General features: G+C 43.4%; 1 long non-coding RNA gene across 1 annotated transcript; it reads left to right on the top strand.

The window, feature by feature from the left end:
• The first annotated feature begins 9,794 nt into the window (after window positions 1–9,794).
• On the top strand, window positions 9,795–17,339 carry LOC148684794 (uncharacterized). The gene is made up of 2 exons (XR_015951420.1): window positions 9,795–9,913; window positions 16,059–17,339. It is a non-coding gene; the product is annotated as an uncharacterized LOC148684794 (long non-coding RNA).
• Window positions 17,340–25,915: the final 8,576 nt, after the last annotated feature.

A 25,915-nucleotide genomic window follows, 5' to 3' on the forward strand; every position in this document is an offset into this window, starting at 1 on the left:
GTGGCCCAGGCCTTCAGAAATGTATATAAGCAATTGCTTTGCCTTTGTGTCCAGTTCTGTTAGTTCAATAAAGGTTCTTGTTGTTATCACTGTGTCTTGCTTTGTGGGAACCCACTTAACTTCACTAAATCTTCAGCATTCACTGGTCTCACTGGGCACAGGTCTGGCTGAGTGCACTGCATGTGCTTGTTTTTCCCCTATTACTAAAAACAAGCAGGGATGCTCACCCCACATCGGCTGCATTTTGGATTGTGGGAAAGTGCAAGGTCTTTTATGAGAAACTTTTCCAGCTTGGTTTCCCATCAGCTCAACTTGCTGATTTGTGATAGGTATCGATGCCTCACCTTCCAGCCATCCAAACAAATGGTGAAAAGGGCTGTGGATTTATATCCTCCCTCCCCCACCAACCCACAAAACTAAAAGGAGACTTATAAGCAATCTTCATTTGTGCCTGTGGCATCTGTTTTCAATGCGGGGACTTAACCTTGGAATGTATGAAGTAAGAATAGATTAAATTTTGGGCAGGATTTCCCACACCATTGGATAGGTCAAGAGACTCCTCGCACATTGGCGCTTCAAGATCAGAGGCTTTGCTCTCCAGACAGGCTAGAATCCTGACCTTTCTTTTGCTAGAAATTAAGCATGGCCACTGTTAGAAAGATGATGCAAACACTTTCTGTTGCTTGTATGTAATACTAGCCAGTCTGCTGATACGGTGCAAACTAGAGTTGCCAACCAATCGGGAGTGGGTTGGGGTAGGGGTGAATCTAGGCATTTGTTTTGTTTCAGGCTGCTTACCTGAAAAGCAGGAATAGGATCATTTGCAAACACACACCAACCTTCAGCTAGATCAGGCACCCCCAAACTGCAGCCCTCCAGATGTTTTGGCCTACAACTCCCATGATCCTTGGCTAACAGGACCAGTGGTCAGGGATGATGGGAATTGTAGTCCAAAACATCTGGAGGGCCAATGTTTGGGGAGGCCTGAGCTAGATCTTTCCACTCCAACCATGGACCTCAGATGAAGACACAAACTCTCCTCTGAGCTCCACCTGAAACACACTCCAGATTGCTGGGTTCAGACCCTTGGTTTCTTTCTCTAACTCTGGCCTCCACTCCCAGGACCTATCCAGATGTTTCATTCATTTTTCACTCTTTTTTGGGGAGGACATCATGGCCAAATAACTGGTTTCCCTGTGATTCTTTCATCTCTGTTGAAAGCTCACAAAATGAAATGTTGTCATGGTTTTTGATAGAACAGTACAAGTGGTACAACCTCCACAGGGATGGCTCAATTTAATGTTTGTTGTTGTTGTTTAGTCGTTTAGTCGTGTCCGACTCTTCGTGACCCCGTGGACCAGAGCACGCCAGGCACTCCTGTCTTCCACTGCCTCCCGCAGTTTGGTCAAACTTATGTTCGTAGCTTCAAGAACACTGTCCAACCATCTCGTCCTCTGTCGTCCCCTTCTCCTAGTGCCCTCCATCTTTCCCAACATCAGGGTCTTTTCCAAGGATTCTTCTCTTCTCATGAGGTCGCCAAAGTATTGGAGCCTCAGCTCCTCAGCTCCAATTTAATGTTACTGTTTTATTTTTAAAAAAGGTGCACTTTGGATATGCTCAATGATGTTTGGGGAAGTTGAGACTTTAAATTTTGGCACCCCTCCTACCTCCATTTTGGTAACATTTTAAATCAATTTCTTAATTTGTGCTCAGTTTTTCATTTGCATTTTTTAAAACACACACACACACACACACACACACACACACACACACACACACACCAGAATAGAAAGTCAGTGGCAATTCTGCATGCGGCTTACAGAGGAAGAGGACTGATGTGACAGTTTCTAGTCAAATGCTTCAGGTAGCAGACTTTTTCATTTCAAGCAGGCTACCCTGCTGTATTCTAAGGATGCAGTGCCATAGTCCGCTTCTACCTGAGTGAAGGTCTGTGTTTCGGGTAATTGATTTGAGAAATAAGAGAAACTGAGAAGTCCCCCCCCCATCTCGTCTTGTGGATGATGTGAACACTGAGCATTGCACAATGAGTAGCTATGTCATGAACATCACCAGTCTGCCAGAAAATGAAAGAAAGATAAAAGCCCACATTACTAGCTAATATATGAATTTCAGTGTGGAGCATGCATATTGCAGATAGTCATGGTTAATTGTTACACTGAATTAATATCATTGTCTTCGAGGATAACATCATCTGTTGCTCCTCCGCTATTGATGGGATAGTCATTAGGGTTGAACAATGGCGTGATTAGCCTGAGGCTTCTTTGAGATAAGAAGCATGGTCAGATTCTTCAGTGGGGCCTGTTGCAGGGCCAGAATTCTGAAGGAAAATTTCCTTAGCCTCGTAACTCATGGTGGGATGTACAAAGGGAAGAACTGCAATGCCCACCAGTAGCGAGGAAAGTCAATGCAAATTCTACATATAGCTTTCATCAAAAGAGCACTAGGAGCTACTCACATTGGAAGCCTCCTAAGGGACAAGTTAGTTGTGACATTAAGATGCCATCACAGAAACATTGTACAAAATCAAACCATTGGTCAAACTACTGTATCTCACTATTACAGTACCTACAGTAATTGGCAGCAGCTCTCCAGAGTCTCAGATAGGTGTCTGTGCCAGCCCTGGCTGAAGATGCCAGGGATTGAACCATTTGCATCCAAATCTTCAGCAGTACCGCTGCACCTCCCCTTAAATCCCCTTTAGCAAAAACCAGCAGCCATGGGACAGGTGGCCCATTCAGGATTAGGGACAAATATCCCATTCTACAGTCCTGATGAAAATTGCCCCCAAAGCTGCTATTTGCCATGGAAGGGAAACTCCTAATAGCACCCTAGAGGGCTGGCTGGGGCAATCAAGTGTTTGTTGACACCAAAGTTATTCCATTAAAACCATATTTCACTTTTAGCCCATCTCTGTGTTTCCCTGGGTCTCTGAAATGTCATTCCAAGAAAGGTAAAGGTAAAGGGTCCCCTAACCATTAAGTCCAGTCATGACCGACTCTAGGGTTGCGGCGCTCATCTCGCGTTATTGGCCGAGGGAGCCGGCGTACAGCTTCCGGTCATGTGGCCAGCGTAGCAAAGCCGCTTTTGGCAAACCAGAACAGCACAAGGAAACGCTGTTTACCTTCCTGCTGTAGCGGTACCTATTTATCTACTTGCACTTTGATGTGCTTTCGAACTGCTAGGTTGGCAGGAGCTGGGACCGAGCAACGGGAGCTCACCCCATCACGGGGATTCGAACCGCCGACCTTCTGATCAGCAAGCTCTAGGCTCAGTGGTTTAACCCACAGCACCACCCGCGTCCCCAATCCAAGAAAACGCACCTTTTAAAAAATTGACTAGCTAGGGTCAGGGATGAGGAGCCTGCAGTCCTGGCAGGTGTTGTTGAACTACAGTTCCCATCATCCCTGGTGATTGTCCATACTGGCTGTGGGTCTGGTGGAATTTGGGAGTCCAACAATGTCTGGAAAGCCATAGTTTTTCCACCTCTGGGTTAAATGGTATGAGCTGTGGTGCTGATGATGGGACAGTCTACAAAGAAACCTTTCATCTTCACTGCACACAGAAGAGTGGGTAAGAAAAGCTTTTATTAATGAAAATGATAAAATGATGCTTAATAATATTAACTGAAAATCACAATAAACTGTGACGTATGTACATATTACTGTGCACAATGTACATAATGTAGTATTACATATTGTGTTATTGTACCGGTACATATGATATACAGATATTGTACATATTAATTCCCTTGCCAAAGTTAAGTTTTGTGTTTGCTGCTATATGGTCGATGATGAGGGTCTTTGAAGCAATAGATTGTACAAAAACAGGTAGATTGCCAGGAAAGCTGGATTGCATAGGAAGGCTATTATCCCAATCTTGTAGGCTGTCAGGCACTGAATTAGGCAGCCTGATGTCCCCCTGCAGGATCAGACTTTCTACCAAAGGGAAGAAATGTAGGCTCAAGATCAGCACAGAACAAGGTCTGCTCCTGACGCAATCTTTCTTTCTTAGCTTCTCAGCTTTGCAGCTTTTTATTGCACTGCTGTGAGATTTAATAGTAACACATCCTCCCCCTATGTCTTGCCAGAAACAGTAGCCCTTGCTTGTTATATTTTACAAATGATTTGGTGTAATGGTAATAAGATCCATAGAGCTGACTTGCGTGAGTCAAAAATGGTATCCTGCTTTGAGAATAAATGCCTTATTGTACAGCAGGAGACTAAAATGTGGTCACAAAGCTCAATTTCATTGATAATAACTCTCAAATTGCTGTGAATGAGATGGAAGTTTAGTTCCAGATGCTTGAACCTCTTGTATCTTTTGACAAAGGTTGCCAGGTACCATAAGCATTCCTGTGGCTATTGATACCTCAGCACTTCAATATGGGAGTGGCTGATGGGAGGGGATGCTGCAGGCTGAGGCAGAAGTGAGGGTAGGTGGGCATGGGCACACCAGCAGAGCAAATCTAGTCCTTCTGTTGATTTGCCTGAGCAGCCTTTATCTAGCTCCACCCCATCCCAGTAAGTGGCAGTGATATCATGGCCACAATGGCACCCCTGCCAGCTCCTCTTGCTTCAGCCTACCATGCTTGGTATCCTCAAAAGCAAACTCTTGAAATCCACTTTCTGTTGCAATAGCCATTGTTTCTCAAAAGTTGCTTTGAAAGTATTGATATATAGCCACATCCAAGGAAGAAATGGGCACTGTCAAGCTGCTCCTGGATGTCAAACACCCAGCTTGTCAGCAAAATCAAATGAATGAATAAGAAATACTTGTGGTCCTCATATAGAGTATGCTTAGACTGGCACTATGTTTGCATTTCACTTCCGTTTCAGTTATATCACTCATTATTCATTTTTACCCACTACTTGGGTTCCAGATTTGTCCACTTGAGCCTGGGCATCCATGAAAGGATGGAAAGATTAACACTTCATGGACAGGTGCATATTATATCGCATGTGTATCAGAGGCAGTCATCCACAACACTGCCACTCATACAGGATTTCTGCTTCACCGATGGCATCAAGCTGTCGTACAACATGAATTATAAGACATGCTGTCACACTCTCATGGTCATGGCCATCTGAAAGATGCAGCCCCTTCCTCCAGCAAGAGCTGCAGACTATCCCATATGCCCACTTTGCAATAATGACTTGCAGCTGGATCCAGAGGTCTCCTGTTTCTTTGGATCATGTGGATTTGTCCATGCCTACCTTGAGTGGAAAGGGAGGGATATAGGTCTCGTGCTTGCTCATCAAGGAAGAGAAAGCTCCGGAGGATCTAGTGCTGGAGATCAGCTACTGCTTGGCTTCCCCAGTAAGTGTGAAGTGTGCTGGTTCAACCTCCCTTAAGCACTGAGGACTTGAGAGGCTGCATGGATACACTAGGGCAGGGGTCTGCAACCTTTAAGACAAAAAGAGCCACTTGGACCCGTTTCCGAAGAAAAAAAATAAACTGGGAGCCGCAAAACAGGGACATAATTAGAAATCAGAGGGCCCCATAGCAAAATTTGCTATGCCCAATAATCAATGCCCCAAAATGCCATAGAAAATTAATCAGGGCCCCAGTGTACCATAAATCATAATCAGTGCCTGATGTAAATAATAATTAATAATGAGGGCCCAATGTCATCCTCGTCATTATAAAAATAACTTTGAGTTTGGGCTGCCTTGATTACTGGGAATGGGCAAAACTCTGACTCCCTTATTAGGACACCTGTATGGTTTTATGTGTGTTGCTCCCATCAAGTGAACTTATAAAATTTCCTCATATTGAATCAACCCATTGATTAATACATCTACCTCAATCTCCTGACCAGGCCGGCAGGAGGCCACAGGCAGGAGCAGCAGCAGCAAACACGCGCTCCGAGCCCGCAAGCCTTTTCTGCTGCTGGGCGGGAAGAAGCGCGCCCGTTTAAAAAAATAAATAACTCCGCCCCCGCCCCCGTGAGCCTATTGGCTTCAGAAATGCGGCGGGGAGGGGCTGATGCAGGGAGGGGGCCGACCACGCTCCCCGGGCTGCTAACGTCACCTTGCGTCCCTTTTGCACAGCGCACGCGCACAGCGGAGTTGTGGACTCCGGCGGGCGCTGTGCGGGGCGCAGGCGCACAGCGCGCCGCCACAGCTGTGTGCTCCGGCGGCGGTGGGCACCACGCGAGTGTTTGGCGGGCGTGGCGGGTGCCGCCGCATGGCTCAGGCGGCACATGGCTCGGATGCCTCCTCCCCTCGTATCCGCTCCGGAGCCGCAGCAAAGGTGTAAAAGAGCGACATGCGGCTCCGGAGCCGCAGGTTGCAGACCCCTGCACTAGGGGGAAACAAGTTATGGTTATGCACAGCTGATATTTTTGAAGATCAGCAGCGCCAATCACTGCGCTAATATTACAATAGTTGCAGGACATAAAGTGCAGTTCAGGCAAACCAAGCCATCAAACACTATATTAAGAGCACGTGACCATAAGAAGAGTCCAGCTGGATCAGATGTAAGGCTTATGTAGCCTTGTATCTTATTTCCCACAGGTGCTACCAGATTCCGGGAACCACAGGAGGGGAAAGTGCTCTTGTGCTTGGGTCCTGCATGCAAGGTTTATCCATAGGCGTCTGGGTGGCCATTGTGAGAACAGGCTGCTGGAGTAGATGGGCCATTGGCCTGATCCAGCAGGCTCTCCTTGTGATCTTTTGCACATGAGAAGCCTAAAGAAGGAAATGAATGCAATAGAAATGGAGGCAGTGAGAGATTATACTTTCTTGGGCTCCATGATCACTGCAGATGGTGACAGCAGCCACGAAATTAAAAGACGCCTGCTTCTTGGGAGAAAAGCAATGACAAACCTAGACAGCATCTTAAAAAGCAGAGACATCACCTTGCCGACAAAGGTCCGTATAGTTAAAGCTATGGTTTTCCCAGTAGTGATGTATGGAAGTGAGAGCTGGACCATAAAGAAGGCTGATCGCCGAAGAATTGATGCTTTTGGATTATGGTGCTGGAGGAGACTCTTGAGAGTCCCATGGACTGCAAGAAGACCAAACCTATCCATTCTGAAGGAAATCAGCCCTGAGTGCTCACTGGAAGGACAGATCCTGAAGCTGAGGCTCCAAAACCTTGGCCACCTCATGAGAAGAGAAGACTGCCTGGAAAAGACCCTGGCATTGGGAAAGATGGAGGGCACAAGGAGAAGGGGACGACAGAGGACGAGATGGTTGGACAGTGTTCTTGAAGCTACCAACATGAGTCTGATCAAACTGCGGGAGGCAGTGAAGACAGGAGTGTCTGGCGTGCTCTGGTCCATGGGGTCACGAAGAGTCGGACATGACTAAATGACTAAACAGCAACAGTTCCCCACCAACTGCTATTCAGAGCTTTGGTGCTTCTGATTCTGGATGTAGCACAAAACTATTTTTAGTGGCAATTGATAGCTTTATCCTCCATGAATTTATCTACTATGAATCCTGTCCAAATTAATTAACCTCATGTTAATGCAATTAGGATATAGTTCACTTTACTTGGTCTGATACTAAGAGAAGCCATCATTACCCACTCCTCTCAGTTTAAGGAACATAAGGGACTTCTTCATCCATTCAGCCCCATCTAATTATGTTTAGTCTGTGCTTTCATGAACATAATTGGCCATTATTTGATAGAACAGCTTAACTAATTCTAATTATTTGAGCAAAAGCCTTAGACAGAAGTTTTGAATAGTAAGATAAACAGTTACATCTCTGGGGGTGGCAAGGCAGCCACAGGCCATCTTGGCATTTCACATTCAACATTCATAGCATCTAATCAACAAACAATAGCATCTAATTACCAGTTTACCATTTCTGTTTACCATTTCTTGCAGAACCAGTGATCCTTCCATACCTAGATTTAATTCATGCTGATTCTTGCTAACTTGTAGACAAATGCCAGTTGTGAAGATGAAGCTTAAGATCATGCCTATTCTTATCGTAGGAAATAATAATGCAACTTGCCTATCTACATGGACAGTAGAAGGCCATTCCTGGGAAAACCATTTGGAATTTGCTGGCATTCTTCTGGATCATTTAATAGGAGAATATATATATATATATGATTTAAGCTGGTTAGGTTTGTCAAATGGCACAATCAACAATCAAAGTCTGAATCAGCATGGACAGGGTCTGCACTAATATAAAGTTAGGATATTACTTAGCAATATTGATTTCAATCGATCTACTTTGTATGACAAATGTTGGATATCACCCATTGTACTTTTTCTATAGATTTCAGTTTAGCTGTCAGATAACAATAAAATGCCCTGGATCATTATTTTCCTTTAAGAAAGAGGACAAACTATTTTCTTGGTCTCTGCTTCTCTCTCTCTCTTTCTGTACGTATACACACATAATCACGAGTTGGACACCATGCCATGAGCTTCAATTAAACCATATGTTACTTTTATGAAAATAATATGAGAATAAATGACATTCTTAGCTGGCACTCCTGATTTCCAACATGTGTCTTTCTTTGGGAAGAAATCCTCAAGATAATGTATATGCCCTCCAGGCAACTCCTTAAAACACCTACAATACTGAGTTGTAAAAATAATAATAAATAGCCTCCTCATAAAGGTCCTTTGTTTAGTAAACAAGAATTCAATATTTGGAATGAGAACTTGATTTTCCTGCCCTGACATTTGTTAAAAATGAACTACCATACAACCTATCAAAGCAACTATGTGCAAGTATTGTGTAGCAATCGGTATTTACAGACTCAAGCTGACATTATTTCCACAAATATAGACTTGGATCATATATAGTCCAAGTTAGCATAGTTGGTTGTCACAAAAGTCACACCAGCCTTTTCTGGCTGGGGATCATGGGAGTTGTAGTACAAAACATCTGGAGGGCAAACCAGGTTGGCAAAAAGGCAATGTGGACTTTCATTTAAATAGCAATAACTGGACCCAAGCCATTGAAGCAGGCAAAAATGTGCAAACTGCAGGATAGTTTCATATCACAGCCTTTGTGCAGAGTTGTGCATCGCTGTACAGTCAGTTACCCCAACTCCGAGGCCATGTGGATTGGCTACTTGCATTGAAATGAATGGGGCTCTTGTAAGTAGTGGGGCTATATATGTGTGTTAGATCCAGCATTCTAATCAGGGGTCAGTGGTTTTCTCCCCAAAGGCATAAAATTGACCTTTGAAGTAGTATGTTAGTAGTTGCACCAATGCTGAGTGATCCATAGTTACCCAAAAGATTTCCATTTGTAACCTGTCTTTCTCTCTATATATCTGGAAACTGGTTATCTTTCCATTCTGCTTGTTGAGATAGTTACATAGCTGAACAGCAAACACGCTTGTTTAACATAATGGACAGCTGCTCTTAATTACTGCCTCCATACCAAATTATAACTTCAAACAACACAGAGTTCTGTACACTTTTCTCCTTCTTGAAAACCATCCAGCTCTACCTCCAACTAATTAGGCCCCATTTGTAGGAGCTGGCCTACTGAGAATGTTGCACCCTTGGTAAATTGTTGCTAGACTTAAATGACAAAAGGGTATTGTGGGTTCCCTCCCCCCACCCCCACCCCTGCCAAATATTTGCAGTGTGATCCTTTGATGTTCTTCACTGACCCCATTATAAGGTAAAATGTCATCATCCCACCTGACATGACTTTCCAGGACCATAACAGAATACGGCTGACTCATCGTCTGGGAATTTAGAATAGACCTTGCCTTTGTAAGGAAACTTTCAGAAGTCGAAAAACTGGTTACTTGGAACAAACATAGATCAGATGTTTGACACCTTTCCTCCCTCTCTCCCCCACCGTCAACAGTTAATAGCACAACCACTTTGAGGTTGAAGGTGAAGTGCATTTGCCCAGGCTTGGAAATGAGAATCAAGAGACCTCCTGCTCTCATGGTTATAAAAGTGAGTTCATTTGAACTGTGTAACCCCTTAGGGATTGACCATTACCGTAGGGCTAAACGTAGCTTGAGTTAAGATTTGTGGAGGGTGGAGGCAGCTCTCCCATCCCAACCGCAACTGTATAAAATGCCCTGCTCCACAGGAGAGAAGCTGATGAAGGTGGTATGAGACATAGAGTTCCTTTGTCCGGGAAAAGTAGAAGTCACACTACCTGTATGATGGTGCAGATGTCTATGCTAGAGGAGGCTCAGAGAGGGGCAGCTTTTTTGCCATTACAGCGCCCTCTGGCTTTTGGAGGGAGGCATTTTGCAGCACATAATAGTCTACCTAGGCTTGTAGGATCAAAGAACAGGTATTTGTGTGTGTTTAATAGTAGAGGATGGAGAGCAAGAGGAAGGTGAATGGTTGATTGGTCTTCAGGAACATTTCTTCCAGAAGATGCATATACAGAAGAATGGGGAAATGGGGGTGGGCGAGTTAAGCTCTCTTCCGACAATGCAGGGCGGAGAAGAAGTGACTTGAAAATCCTCTCCCCAAGGCATGGTAGATGCAGGTGAAGCAGGTCTGAAGAGGAAAGAAATGGGGTGGGGTGATGAATTACAGGGATGTGGATTGGGCCATTGAGGCAGGTCCATCCTTACTATGGGCATCCAGAGATCTGGGAAGGCCTTGGACAGGAACACTGTAAACCATATAATACAAACTATTTCTTGAGTTTCTCTGAAGGAGAAGCTGGAAATAAGCAGGCCTGTTGTAGCCTATACTTCGCAAGCAAGTGTTGCATTGGTGTGTTAATGGAGTCTTAGTGTAATATTCTAGGGTAGACTTTTTTCAGCTTCGGGTCCCTAGATGCTGCTCGACTACAACGCTAATCACCACTGCCCATTGGCAGGAGTCCAAAACACTTCTGGGGACACATGGGGGAAGGACAGTGTTCAAGGGAAATCATATTTCCACTCCTCTTTCACATGAGAACCATGTGGCCTTCTGAGCAGTTAGCCATGGCGTCACTTCCTTTTACATGCACAAGGATTATGTATTGGATAGCCCGTTAGTCTCAGAGGCTCTGCATCTTCAAAGAGTGTGTTTCCCTCCACCTTTCATCACCCTAATTTAATTTATAATTTAGTTCATTGCTTTAATTTTGATAAAAAGGGTTTGGAATGCAGTCTCTGTTATTATTATTCATTCGTTATGTTCTATATCTTACTTTGTGTTGTTCCTCTTTTTATTCCACAGTTGCATACATATATATATATATATACATTAGCCATATTGCTGTATCCCCCCTCTCCCAAGTCTGTGGGCTAAAGATTTGGCAGCTCAGTTCTGCGAGGTAAAGAGCTGAAAATGGTATATTTAAAAATTGGCTGCATGTGCTGACATATTATCTGTCAAATCATTTTGAAAACTGGGCAAGAAGACCAAATCCACAAGCTGGTAATCCAGTGCTTTGATGTGGAAACAAAGATAGGATGCAAATTCAGTGCTAGGCACTTGCTATAGAAGCAGCTAAATCAGGTTACTGCTAGCAGGCTTTTCTTCAAACAAGATATGAGAAAACATACAATTACTTGGGATCTTTCCTTTAGGTATGGTATTTCAAATGTGGTACTGAATCCCGAAAATGTTAATGCATATATTATTGCATTCTTGCAAAATAATATTTTCTTCTATCCACTCCCGAATCTCCCCTTCTTCCTGCTCCCTTTGACTATTTTACTGCTTGCCCCTAACGTTACATCATTTATAAACATGTTTAAAAAGCACAGGTCCCAATGCTGATCCTTGCAGGACTCCACTTTCTACACCCCTCCATTCAGAGAAATGTCTATTTATTCCTACTCTCTGCTTCCTGCTACTTAGCCAATTCCAGATCCACAAGAACTTGTCCTATGTTCTTTTCCTATGGCTGTTAAATTTACTCAGGGATCTTTGGTGAGCTGCTTTCTCAAAATCTTTTGAAATTCAGTAAGTCCCAAGGAAGTTCCTATGGGACATTTATAACGTTATGCAGCAAAAGTTTAGAGTAGAGAAAACAAGGAAGCCGTAAGTGCTCTTTAGTACCATTGTGTGAAAGAAGCATGGTTTTGTATTTTCCTGCAGCCCCTCAAGGAATGCCAACAACGTGAGGCAGAATGTCAAATATTTTGATTTGTTCCTTTTCTTTGGATTTTGAATATTTATGCAAGCCACTGAAAAGAATGCAAACAAAAGAATTGGATGGTTAGCATATTTTTGGAGCAGATATTTCCTTCTATAGCAGGGCCCAAATGTCACAGCTGCCTGTACCAGTCAGAGGATAGCATGTGAACTTTAAAAAACCTTTTTCATAGAATGAACTTTCTGTAACATCTTACTAATAGTGTGTGGCTAACCAAACTGAGTTTCCCCCTCATTTCCCTGCCCTCCTTTTGGGCAAAACCATAATGCAAACCTCAACTTGAGTGAGACATGTTCAGGGCATGAAGGGTCAAAGAGAATAATTATTTTCTTCTGAGTAGAATTAGTTGTGTTAATATTCTCTATGAGAAGAACAGTATTCACTGTCTTACATATCATGGAAATTAGAGTAGCTTATGCTTTTCACATACTTTCGAGATGAAATACGGGTATGCTAAGGGATTGAAAAATGTATCTATTAACTGCTGAAAACAACAACAAGGTCATTACTTGAAACCATACACATTACAGCCAGGATCCAGAAGCCTCTGCCTATGTGCAAAGTGTTTCTGTGTATATATGGCTACAGTGTACATCAAATGCCTCTTTGAAGTGTCATTTCTTCCCCTCCCAAAGTTTTTAGGAGCAACAGATAGTGGTAGGAATTCAGGCTGTGATATAGCCCTTTGGATCCTGGTCTATGTTTCCAGTGTATAAATCAGCCTTGTAAATATGCCAGTGTAAATTACTAGCCTGCCTGCATGGAACATGGGTGGTGCTGTGGTCTAAACCACTAAGCTTCTCGGGTTGCTGATCAGAAGGTCAGTGGTTCGAATCCCTGTGTTGCTATGTCCCAGCTCCTGCCAACCTAGCAGTTCAAAAGCATGCCAGTCAGTGCAAGTAAGATAAATAGGTACTGCTGTGGCGGGAAGGTAAAACGACATTTCTGTGTGCTCTGGTTTCCAACGCGGTGTTCCGTTGCGCCAGAAACGGTTTAGTCATGCTGGCCACATGACCTGGAAAGCTGTCTGTGGACAAACGCTGGCTACCTCAGCCTGAAAGCAAGATGAGTGCCACAACCCCATTTGTTGCCTTTGACTGGACTTGACCATCCAGGGGTCCTTTACCTTTTACTAGCCTGCAAATGCTTTTACTAGCCCGTGGGCCATGAAGAGCAGACCCTTTCAGTAGGCCAGCTGAGGCAATTGCCTCAGGTGCCAGGTGACAGCAGCCTTTGGCTATGGTGTAAAATGCTGTCTCATTTGAAGTAAGACTCAACTGCCAGAATGGCCAGATTCTATGTGTTGCAGCAAAATATATTGGGATAGTCCAGAGGAAGCCCGTGGAAATGTGGGCTACTGACTCTTAGCTGGCTTGTAAAAAACCAAAAGGCTTCCACCAAGGAGACTTCTCAGGAGCATAGCTGCCAAGTCTCCCGTTTTCCCCGGGAAACCCCCGTTTTTCCAGCTGTCCCCAGCCGAAAAAAACGGATTTTTTTGTTTTTCCCCGGTTTATTCTGGTGCGGCGGCCATTTTGGAACTGGGCGGAGCATGCTCAGAAGCAACTTTTGATGCTGCTCTGCCCAGTTCCAAAATGGCTGCAGTGCGACTTCTGGTGCGGCAGCCATTTTGGAACTGGGCACAGCAGCAGCAAAAGTCACTTCTGAGCATGCTCCGCCCAGTTCCAAAATGGCCACAGCGCTACCTCCGGTATGCTAATTTTGGTCCGGTCCCTTATTTTTCAGAGAGGAACTTGGCAGGTATGCTCAGGAGAGACAGAGTGGCCTGTTCCTCCTCTGTCAGACTCTGTGGTAGAGGTAGAGACATCCCTTCCTCTGCAGCTAGCATGGAAACCAAGCGAGCTGGCAGCCTTCCACCAGCTCATTCACTTGCATGCGTGGAATTCCACGCATTTGCTTTCACAGAATGTCCGCAAACTTACGGCTGCCAAGCAAGATGCTAAATATGAAGCTGGTATAAAATCTCCATGTGATTGGCTGTAGGAACAACTTTGGACACAGTCCTGCAGAAGCCAAATTGAATGGAATGTGGGCTGTGGAAAGAGCATGGTTGAAAGCTAGACAGCTAATTGCTGTCAGAACTTTACTGGCTTGACTATTCTTGTGCAGATTAATCCTTGACGTACTAGGAGACATTTGGTAGCTGTGATAAACGTGTATGTGTCTGCAGTGCTGTGCAGCGCTGCTTGCTAATATGCATCACGCCCCCTCCTTCCCGAAGTTCGAATTACCTTTTCATATTCATAGGCAGGGTCACAGCCTATCCTGTTACATGATAGCATCTCTAATTCCTTCTCCTCTGTAAAACTTGGGGTTGGGTCGGTGGCCTATTGTGATTGAGGGTGGCTGCATGGGACATGGATAGGTAAAGGTCAGCATTCATATACAGAATGTTATTACTTGGTTGTAAATGAAATCAGTTACTGACCCCGTCTCTCAGCTAAAGGCTATGAGGCTTCCAAAGCTTTCTCCATCTCCCCCCCCCCCTCTCTCTCGGGGCGGGTGTCTGTCTGTCTCCCTCTTCCTCTTGGTGTGTAGACTGGAAGAGGCTGACAGGCTGACAGGACACCTGTTCTGTGAGTGATAAGGGAAAATAAATGAATTTCACCTTCACAGCTCATTAATACATTGTTTGGCATCCACATGCATTGTGTGACCCAAACACAGTTTTGCAAAAAAAAAAAAAAAAAAAAACACTCCTGTGTAGTAGCAAGTCTTATTTACATGTGATCTGGGCAATCTTTGAATGGATTTGAGTCATATATAATCATTGTATTAGCTCACATTTGGTTAACTCCGGCGAAGGAATGCAAGCAATGGGGTGTAAATGTCTAATATGGACATACACTACCTCCCCCTCCCCACAGTGCTTCATCCATTGTATTTCTGCACAATACCTCATGTCACATAGTCAGTGACAAGATGTTTTTGTATAATGGGCCCAATAAAGATCTCTCCACATTATTCCTGTGTTGTGCTTCATGTACACTATTATATAATTCAAGGGGATGCTATGCTCCGCTGCCAGCAAGGGTGTCCCATTCATTTTTTGTACTTGAATCGGCCCCTCCGTTGAAGTGAATGTGCAGATCCACCATCTGTTTGTTGTTGCACATATATGGTTCTGAGTCAGAGTGACTTCACTGCAAGTCTCAAAAGACTGAGGGACTGAGCCAGCCCAAGATCCAATGGATTCTGAATCAGTGCCATTAACACCAGTTGTTGTCACTGAGCCCAATCCAAGCTGGTTCAGCAATTTACCTGCCCACCTTATGCCCCAGCCAGCATGACCAATGAGGCTGTGGATGTGGTGATGGAGCCATTGCTCTATCATGCCCTGTCATTGCCTGGATTGCCCTGCCTTTCATGCTTTGAGTAGACCCATTGGAATCTGTTGGTGCTATCTGATTAACTCAGAGTAAACCCATTGAAACCAATGGGTTAATGCAAGTCCTTTGGTTTCAGCATATCTTATTTGAGTATTGGATACCAGTCATTGATTTCAGTAGGTCTCCTTGATCTGGATCTAGCCTCTTATGTGTTTATTTTCCTCATAGATTGGAGTTTATCAAAATAGCCTTTCCTAGTATGACGTCAGTGACCAGAGCCCAAGCCTCTGTGACACAGAGCCTTCTGCAGTAGAGCTCAAATGAAGTTATAACCCCGTGGCCCTATTGAAATAGCATGGCTTATATCGGAATAATTGGTCTCAGTTAACATTAATTCCATTGGCATTGTTTCATCTAATAAAACAGAACTAAAATGCCTAAGGCATCATATTTGCTGATTTGTATTTTCAGCTCATCACCATATCTCTCAACTCCTCCGCACTGTTCCTTGTAACATCTTCCTATCAAAGCTCCAACGCCAACACTGAGTAATACCTCAGAGGGCTGGAGCAACCTCCCTCTTGTTAATTACTTTTTTCTCAGATATTCTCTTCTTTTGTTTCTTTGTTCTTGATAGGGTAAGAGGCCACGAGAGGGAAGGAATGAAGAAAGGGCAACTTGGTAAGATATCGTCGTGACTTTTATGTGTGAAAAATGGAGTACAGAAGATATGAGAGAGCCAGTTCTTGGTGAAGCCTTTGTACAGCTTATTAAGCATTGCCAGCAGATTTAGCCTAAAGGAACATTTTGGAGGCTCCCATTCCAGCAAGCTACATGAGGAATGTCAAGGGAAAGTAAATAAGTTTCCATAGGACTAGTGAAATTTCATTCCTACTGCTGAAGTTTCCATATACACTTGGACACCATATATGCACTCAAGGTATATCTTTTTCCTTCATCAAAACTGGACCTAGAGATTACTCATTGTCATTCAGATCTTAAGTACACCAAGTGGTGTAAATTTTCACAACTGCAAACAGAAAACCAAAAATCAGTTGTAAAACAGCATGCAAAATCACGTTACTGTGTCAGCGCCACATAAGATCTGCCTGGGTCTTAGGCAGTTCGTAGAAATGACTTTCAACAGCTGTGAAACAAATAGCTAAAGGACACAAATTCTGCTGGATGCCATTAGCCAGTCTGCTGTGATTATACAATAATAACTTTGATTGTGAGGGCAATAACAGCAATCACTTCTAAGTAATAAACAGAAATGAATTTATCCTCCCCTTGTACAGATTGAAAGATTCATTGTGTTTGACAGTGGCTAGCAATTCATCCAACCTCTAACCTGTGTGTCTGCATCTATATGCATCATCCTTCTCCTTGTTGACAACCATTTATGTGTCAGGTTTTCTAAGAGGAAAATGACTTCAAATGAGCTAAGAACGCCATTAACAATTAGCTTGCTATTGCATTCCTTTATGACATTTCAATCACCTGAGCCCTTATTGTCTGAATTATGTCAACCTTGTTTCATTGCCCGAGTGTGTAAATTATAAAGAAATATTTTGAAAGTTCAAATAGCCCATTGTTCCCACAATCCTCTTGTGAGCCGTTAGTGGGGTTTCCAAAGGGCATTTCTGACACATATGGCGTGGGGCACATGGGTGAGACATACTGTACTTGACATAAATGCCTAAGACAAATCATTTGGTGTGAGAGTTCTGTCAGAAATGCGGGTCAATCGTGTCAGTTTACTAAAGAATTGATTACATGTGGGAATCAGCCACACTTTCTTTCATACCTGACTATATAGCTGTGAAGATCATGCCACAGATTGTTCATCCTGTATCCATTTTGAATGTTTGGATTTATGACATCCTCTCATATTTAGATAAAAACATTGCCTATCTTCTGTTTTGTGTACAGTTTTTTCTTCTATTAAACTTCTATGCTGTTAAACTTGTTTAGAATTTCATCCCCTTTGACTTTAAGGGGCCAGTGTGCTTCATTGAATAGAGTACTGAGTAGGGGTGTGTGAGAGAGAGACCCATATTATTTCATACAATATGAATCATGAATCTGGATCAGAAATGGTGAGCTACAGGTTCCTCAACCCTGCTGTATGATAAAAAGCAATTTCTCTCTTTGCAGTCTAATGTCTGCCTCCATTTACCCACTCCTAAGGCCCTAGAAGAGGATTCAGATACTCACATATTGGTATTAGATAATATCTGGTGATCCCCTATGGCCAGGATTCACAGCTCATATCTACCAGGAGCCATGTGTTCCATATTATAGGCTCAATTTTATGGATTTCTCTTTCTGTTGTGGGCAGGTAGGCCTCTTCCCCGTTGAAATTCCAATGCCTACTGAAGACTCTTATTTTTATTATTCCAGTGGGAATTTTAACTGAATTCTGATTTTTTCTATTTTAACTCATTTTTATTTTCCTCGTGTTAAATTTCTATGCTCTACTTAGAGACAACTGTAATTAAGTATACAAATTGCTAAATAAATGAATAGGGACACAAAGTTCCCAGTTTGGGAGTTGCCTGACATCCTGCCTGTTTTCAAAGTAACACTCATCGGATGGGGTGGGGTGTGATGGTCAAAGTTTAATGGCATTTTAATATTTGAAGCAGCCAGTGTTCCTTGAAGAGTGAGTGCTTAAAAAGCATGAGTGTTAAAAAGTGTGACTGTTAAAAAAGCATGCGTGTTAAAGGCTGACAGTAGATGAGATCAGGAAAATATATTACAGCTATCAGCATAGCGATCTTCCTTAACTATTGCCATTTCCTGAAGAGACAGTATATATAAAACATGTCCCAAAGGCAGAATGTATATGTCTAAATAATAAGCATTTCATTAATTGGGCTTGGAGCAGTATTGCTACTTGCTCTCAAAGAAATATTGGGGTCAATTTTCAATTCACGGATAGCTAGGACAACATAAATGCACATCCTTAAATGAAGTCACAATGCAGCTATTACGTGTAGCTACTGTTTCGAAGGTACCGGTAATGCTTTTTATGTGGACAAAATTATTTTCACACTCTTTCTGGATTGAACTGATCAAAGCACATGAAGCAGAAATGACTTATTCAGAATTGTATGTTTCAGTACTCGAGGCAGTTTCACGCGCAAACATTACAAATGACCAAACCCTGAAAGGACCCCAGAGAAACTTGTAAGAAAAAAAAGATGAAAAACACAGATAAGGCTGAGATGAATCTCTTCTGCTCTCCGTTCCTGACACCCCAATCCCTTCACTTTTACTGTGATAACTGCTGAACCATTTCTTAAGTTCTGCAGAGCTTCACTGTGAATTGAGACTCCTTATACTGTTGGTGAGTTGATCAGTGGTGCCTGTAACCCTCCTTTGACCCAGTCACATTTTTACCTGCCCTGCACCTGATATATGGGTGTATCTTGGCCAGAGCAGTCTCATGATCCAACTGGGCTTGCCTGGTGGGCCTAATTAGGCCAGCAGGCTGGAGGTTCCCAGTCCCAGCCTCACAGCAACAATGGCAAATCTGTGGTCTTCCAGATATTACTGGACTCCAGCATCATTCATGGTCAGGGATGATGGGAGTTGTATTCCAACAACACCTACAGGGCCATAAGCTCTCCTCCCCTGCCTTACAGAATGTAACCCTCTTATGGCATGCCTTCCATGGCAAAGCAATTCCTGTAGAGCAGCTCCCTCTTGTGCCAAGAATATATCTGGAAGCTCCAGAAGGATACACAAGAGGAATCTATGCTGCACTCCTTCTCACTGCTCGACTGTCCCAGTTTTGGGGATGGGTGACATTGGCAAGGAAAGGACTCCTATTGTGGCTCCATCCATTTGACCTATCATGATGGAAGAAGGAGTCATACCAAAGTGGCCCCCACACAACAAAGGGAATGCCAGAAAAAGGGCCCTGCACCATAGGATGTGATTCCAGGTGTGTATCAAGTGCAGGGCACTCCAGGATTCCCCGACTACTGGGGGCAAAAGCTGGACTGGATCCCAGGGATCATTCATATCTTCAGTGGAAACCACCGAGTAGAAGTCTACTAAGAGTGTCATTCTTAACTGCACAACTAGATTTTGCTAGATTTTCCCACTAAATCTAGTGGTATGCAACTAGATTTCACTCAGAGTAGACCCATTGAAATTAATGAACACGTATACTGCAATTTCAAAAGATCTACTATGAGTAACACCACCTGTACAAGTTTAGGACTTGCCTACTGCATTCAGCATCGGGGTATTGAAGAGATAGGCCTTTGTAAAAAGTTACAATTCTGCATAGATGCAGAAGTGATGTCAGTTCTTATTACAAAATTAGCCCTTATGCATGGTGGACAGGTTTCCTGGGGGGGGGGGGAGAGAGAGAGACCTGGAACCACCAGAAAATAAAGGTGGGCTTTGGATAAATATGCACCAATAGTGTCATTTAAAAAAGAAGTTTTTGTGCATGGTCAGAATGGATAAGAATGAAGGATGCATCTGTCAATGCACCCTTTTTGAGTGAAAGACATTCATTTTTATAGCTACTCCACCCATACTTTGAAATGTGGTTTGTTCCTGTTCCTTATGTTTCCCTACACATTTCTACAGCCTATGAAGTCTGGCCCCTCCAAGTGATGTCCCTGATTTAGAGAAGCCGTCCTGGTTTTTTATTTGATCCTGGAATGCCCTGCTTTTCCTTAGGATGTGTCTATTTTCATTGGTGAAATTTTGGAGGGTATGGAGTTATCCAATTCCTGAGCTGTCTGAAGGCAAGCCTATATTTTGATTTTTTGAAAAAAGTTTAATGTTTTATTATGTTTTTATATATGTTGGAAGCTGCCCAGAGTGCTGAGGCAACCCAGTAAGATGTGTGGGATATAAATAGTAAAATTATCATTATGGAATGGGATGTCCCTATTTTCATCAGAGAAAAGTAGGAAAGACTAAGCTAAGCTTGCTAGATCAGCACAAAAACAGGTCACCTCTCCTGAATGTTCATATTTATTTTTTTCATTTAAAGCTTTATTCAGTATTTTGCTGTGACACACCTAACAGCATGTGCTGAAAAGCTTAGTGAAATATAATCAATTCATTAAGTTAATTTAATTAACCAACCAAGATGGTTGTAAGTTAACACTGAGATGCCTGCTTTTTATTCTGTGATATGCAAGTTCTGGTTTGTTTGTTTTTAAGTGTGTTGCTGTGATATGGGAACTGATGGTGAAGCTGGTTTCACCTAAATCCTTTCAGCACTTTCTCCCTATAATGAAGGCCATTAGTTGAGATATGTGTGAGATGCACTCAGTTCTGTCCTACACTGAGAGATTCCTGATACGTGTTTTAAAAAATCAAATATAACTTGGGAATATAAAGGATGTGGGGGAGACATTCTCTGTGGAAGATTAGAGACAGCTTTGTCAGCTACAATTATTTCTGTTATTTCTCTTCGTACAGCATTTGCATTCTTACATGTATAAATTAGATAATTAGATGATAACATGAATGCAACAGACCAATTATTAAATTATCCAATGCTTTTGTGAGTCTACTTTCCAGATATCCCTTTTGTTCCACATTATGCTGCTTGTATATCAGGCCTCTCTTTCATTGGGCTTGTCCTTAGATGCAATTAACTACAATAATATTTAAAATGTGAACCAAAAGCTATGGATTCCACACACACACGGACACACACGGACACACACGGACATGCAAATTCTGAATCTAGACAATTTGTGATAGGTGAGTTTGGCTGCCATTCTTCACACAATGGCTGGGAGCACTGAAATTGTTCAGATACCTACATTTCCACATCAGTTTTTTTAAATATAAAAATAAAAGTCCTTGTGGAAATTCATAAACATTTCAGTGCGAAATTATCCTAATATTCACATTTCCACTATTGCAATGCTTTTCTGCATGTTATTTTCAGTAATGTATGCATTTCTATGCACAAATTACCCCAATATTTGTGTACACATTACTTGGCAAGAAACCTACACTGCAAAATGGGGAAAAGTGTGATTTTCAAAGGATGGTTGTGTTTTGGTTCTTGTGTTGTTTCTGTGCAAATTTGGTAGGTTTGCTTTTAATTGCAAACTGAATCGAGTTTCCACCCCACCCCTCAGGTCTTACTCAGGAAAATTTCTCCCCTGCCCCAAGCCCTTTGTTAGACCTGGTCAGGCAGCTAGGAAAGATTCTCATTGGCTTCCCTCTGCTTATTGATGCTTGGAGTCACTACTTCCAGAGAAGCCAAAATTGCCCCAGAAATGAAGTTTCTATATCCACAGCCTGGCTTACCTGGGCTGATATCTAGTTGCATGGTTAAGGTGTTCATGTGGTGGATGTTATTCTTCTTCCATGGAACGGGTTTGTATTCCCAGATTAAGAAGCAATGAGGCTGAACGTATGGCTTTCAGATGTGCTTGTGTGACATAGGAGTCTTGGTTCCACTATAAAAGTGAATTAGAGGAATATATCTGCAGGCAAAAACAGCACTCAGCAGAAAGTCACTGGGAAAATTAAACAAATTAGGTGTATGCAAGGGGGAGGGGGGAAGAGTGCTTTTAACATTTGGATTTAGGTTAAATTTCCATTAATAAGCCATGCAACTTCATCGCCCGCATTCCTAAGTTGTGATCATATATAAGGAATAAACACTTGCATGCACACGAAATAGAAAGAATATAGTTTTCCTAAGGTAGAAGGCAAGGTAAAGGTAAAGGACCCCTGACAGTTAAGTCCAATCGCGAACGACTCTGGGGTTGCCGTGCTCATCTCGCTTTACTGGCCGAGGGAGCCGGCATTTGTCCACAGACAGTTTTTCAGGGTCATTTGACCAGCACGACTAAGCCGCTTTTGGCGAAACCAGAGCAGCACATGGAAACACTGTTTACCTTCCTGCTGGAGCGGTACCTATTTATCTGCTTGCACTGCGTGCTTTCGAACTGCTAGGTTGACAGGAGCTGGGACCGAGCAACGGGACCTCACCCCGTCAAAGGATTTGGACTGCTGACCTTCCGATCAGCAAGCCCTAGGCTCTGGTTTAGACCACAGCGCCACTCGCGTCCCTCAGAAGGCAAGATAACCAGCATAAAAGCCCCTTTTAAGCATGATTAGAAGAGGGGTTAAATAACTTGTGTGGTGGCCACAGGAGATTATGCACCACGCTTCACGCCATTGCTGTTTAATATGAAGGTCTGACAGGGGCTTCTAAAGACATTCCATTTACCGTCAGAAGTGGCAATAGTGGGGACATAGAGATTTGGAGTGGTGGCAGGACTTATGAGTGCTACACCTACATAGGTTTATTTAACTTCAGATCTAATTATGCATGAATGGGGCTCAACAAGTAGTGGAATGCAGGTAATAGTGATAATATTCAACCTGCACATTCATTCATTTACAAATGGTATAAGACTGGTATTATCTGAAAGACTGGTTTTAGACCTGTTTATGTGGAAGGAATGTCTGCTGAGTTCACTGGTGCTTATTCCTGCGCAATTTACAGGATTGCAGACATAGAAGGACTCCTAGTGGCTTGGCCCTTGGCCTTGATTTGCCAACAAACAAATTCTTAGGATCGATACAACATACTTTCTGCTGCACCCACACAACTCTCAAAACCCTGTGCTGCTCCTGACTGGCAAACCCGTATAGAATATCAGTAGGTTCCAGCCTTTCACTCTGATCCTAAATATTTGCACTAGCACCTCTGACCTCAGTGCTAGAATAAAAGTGCCACACACTGCCCCCATAATACAACACTTTGTTGTGCTAAGTGACATTGATCTGCTTGCTACACTCCATCTGTCCCAAATGATGAATCCATATCCCAACCTCTGGCTTAACAAGTCAATATAGTTGGGTCATTATGTCCTCTGGAAATAAAACCTGAAATTCAATATCAGTCCAAGACGTTTTTTTCTGGGCAGCTTCTCTACAGTGCCATATTCTGCCTTCTGACACAAGTTATCCTTACCTATCCTGGTAGCCTCAATCATATCTAACCATTAACCACATTGGCTAGGGCCAATAGGGATCCAACAACATCTACAGGGCACCAGGTTGGGGAAGGCAGATGTGAACAGTGGTGTTCTCTACTATAGTGCCCTGGGCATCGTATCAGGTTTCGATCCTGTTGCATCTTGCATTGTATAGCATCCTGCCTCCTTCTAGGCTGAGTGCTGAAGCTTTGGAGGAGTCTATGCACAACGTGGCATTAGCAGAGTGCTGACAGGTTCAGACTGCTGTTTTATTTTTGGAAAGTAGCCTACAGCTATTATGACTGGCTTTTTTTGATAGACACTGTGCAGTGCTATTTCAAGGGAGAATGAGCTATAAAAATTCAAGTAGCCCACGGCTTTGGAATTACACTTAATTTTTTAATGTGTTGTCAAGACAACAGGTGGTAATTTGAAACCGGGTTGACTTACCTTCATTTAAAGTGCACTTGTGCCGTCACTTTTCTGCATGGTATTTTCTTGTGAGATTTAAGGTTTATACACTCAATGTACGCTTTGCAGGGTGGCTAAGCTTTGGCTAATGCAGTTGCCTCTTAATGAGGCACCATGGGGGAAGCAGCCTTCCAGCAGACATGATCTGGAAGGCTGCGGACACTGTACCTCAAGATCCTCTTCCAACCATCTCATCACTCAATGGTTCAGGCAAGGAGAGAGCCGCCGCCACTACTCATCACCCTCATTTCATCGTTAGAGATACTCTGAAAGTCCACTATTTCTGGGAAGGAAAGCAAATGTTACACAAAGCCACTTGTTCATGCCTGTTCTCTGGCCCTCTCAGCAGGTCTTCCAATGCCATCATTCAAAACGAATTGCTGACTAGGTAATCCCAGCCAGTCAGGGAACTTATAGCAAGCACGCTGACTTCAGTTGGTTGTGACTTATGGGGTGAAGGGCAAGCAGAGTTGCCATGCTGCCTTCATTCTGGCTAGAAATGAAGGAACACACTGTTGATCTTAAGTGCATTGGCACCTCACTCATCTAGAGACTGATGTTCCTTCGCTTGCTGTCCCGTTCTGCCAGTTTCATTGCCTTCTAGTAAAATGCTGCAAATCTGGAAGCACCCTTGGTGTTCCTCCTGAATTAATTTACCCCCAGGTGGCACTGTGGTTAAACCACTGAGCCTAGGGCTTGCTGATCAGAAGGTCGGCGGTTCGAATCCCTGTGACGGGGTGAGCTCCCGTTGCTTGGTCCCAGCTCCTGCCAACCTAGCAGTTCGAAAGCACGTCAAAATGCAAGTAGATAAATAGGGACCACTACAGCGGGAAGGTAAATGGCGTTTCCATGTGCTGCTCTGGTTTGCCAGAAGCGGCTTTGTCATACTGGCCACATGACCCGGAAGCTGTACGCCGGCTCCCTCGGCCAATAATGTGAGATGAGCGCGCAACCCCAGAGTCGGTCACGACTGGACCTAATGGTCAGGGGTCCCTTTACCTTTACCTTTTACCTCCTTGCTCAAAGGAGCCAGAGGCCAGAAGCAGGATTTTGAGTGAGTCAGGATCTTGAGGCAAAGGTGCCTGTATCTTCTTGTACCTACCCAATGCCCTACTCTATGGCACCAGTCCAGCCCACACCAATGATGAAATTTTCAGCCCCAATTGTGGGCATTGTCGCCTGGTGATCACATCACTGAACAGAGATAACTGGCCGCAGAGTGGGCCGAATGTGACAGTAACCCCAGGGATGAGTCTGTGTGGGAGAGCTGGCCTGTGGGAAGGCATGTCTGCGAAGCACAGAGCATAAGACAGTGAAGGAGTAGGAGAGATCGAGAAAGAGAGGCTGAAGAAGAGAGAGGTTGACACAGAAACAGAGAAAGGAAGAATGACAAGGGAAATGAAACAAAATTTAAAAATTCCTTCCAGTAGCACCTTAGAGACCAACTAAGTTTGTCATTGGTGTGAGCTTTCGTGTGCATGCACACTTCTTGAGATACACACACGAAAGCTCATACCAATGACAAACTTAGTTGGTTTCTAAAGTGCTACTGGAATGATTTTTTTATTTTGTTTCGACTACGGCAGACCAACACGGCTACCTACCTGTAAGGGAAATGAAGAGAACCTTAGCCATATCTGTAGGGTGCTATACTCTATAACAATTTTATTTTATTAATGCAAATAATGCCAACATAAAAGATTATTTAGGATGCTCACCAGGGACATACGTACATTCAGTAGGATAACAGCAGCAAAGTTACTGTCTCTACAATACTATTCTCTTCACCACCATCTCCAGTTGTCTTTGTGATGGGCAAAGAATCTGGACCCTAAATTCTTGTAATCCTTTTATTGACTTGCACTTATGAGACCAATGGGATCTATTGGTCAAAGCCAACTAAAGCTGTCAGCTTGCCATTTTATTTCCTGTGTTTTGAATGTAGCTGTGGTCCCTGAAGACATCAGTCACTGGCAGGCAATATTTTATGTTCTCCTGCATGAGCACTTATTCCAGTCTCTGGATCTTCAGGAGC

This window comes from Zootoca vivipara, chromosome 8 (genome assembly GCF_965207765.1).
Source record: "Zootoca vivipara chromosome 8, rZooViv2.hap1.1, whole genome shotgun sequence".
NCBI classification, from domain to species: domain Eukaryota; kingdom Metazoa; phylum Chordata; class Lepidosauria; order Squamata; family Lacertidae; genus Zootoca; species Zootoca vivipara.